Source organism: Penaeus monodon, chromosome 19 (assembly GCF_015228065.2).
Source record: "Penaeus monodon isolate SGIC_2016 chromosome 19, NSTDA_Pmon_1, whole genome shotgun sequence".
NCBI lineage: Eukaryota > Metazoa > Arthropoda > Malacostraca > Decapoda > Penaeidae > Penaeus > Penaeus monodon.
This window is the reverse complement of record NC_051404.1, coordinates 14,092,406-14,092,992: the sequence shown is the minus strand read 5'-3', so window position 1 is coordinate 14,092,992 and position 587 is coordinate 14,092,406. Positions and strand designations below refer to the sequence as shown.

Genomic DNA, 587 nt, shown 5'->3' with positions numbered 1-587 from the left:
CACAGTCATATTATATTAAGCAAGAAAATTCTTCTTATTTCTTCTAATTACTTACAATGTAATAGAAAAAAAATAAGTAAACAGCAGATCATAACCTTGAAGAAATAAAAAACAATTCAAAAAAAAAAATATATAATACAAAGACATGTAATTTATCCTGATAGTAGCCACTCACACACCTAGCAGTAGCAAACAAAGACTAATAGAATTTTGTATTGAGCAACTAGTCACTGTAGTCAAGGCAGTAGCGAGCAGAGGCGGTGGCTAATCGCAGATGTTGTAGATTATCGAGAACGAGATAAGAGAAATATCCTATCTAGAAACTTAATAATGTCGTAATCTTATCAGATGTACTGTTCGTAACCATACTAGTCTTTAAATTTAGGCTTGGGATATTAACTGGTTTTGTGATATATCAATAAATGTTGTATATCTACTGCAATTCTTCAAGTCCAGAAATATCAAATCTTCAAACAATCAGAATAATCACTGATACCTAACAAGGGTATTATGTCCTTACCCAATTCTACTTAACTTGTACAAGATATTTCTTCACAGTATTTCCTGCCCACTGCTTCTAGAATCAT

General features: G+C 31.5%; 1 protein-coding gene across 1 annotated transcript in view; it reads right to left on the bottom strand.

The window, feature by feature from the left end:
• LOC119585074 (ADP-ribose glycohydrolase OARD1-like) overlaps nucleotides 1-587 on the bottom strand; it is a 23,816-nt gene that overhangs the window by 22,179 nt on the left and 1,050 nt on the right. The window lies entirely within an intron of this gene.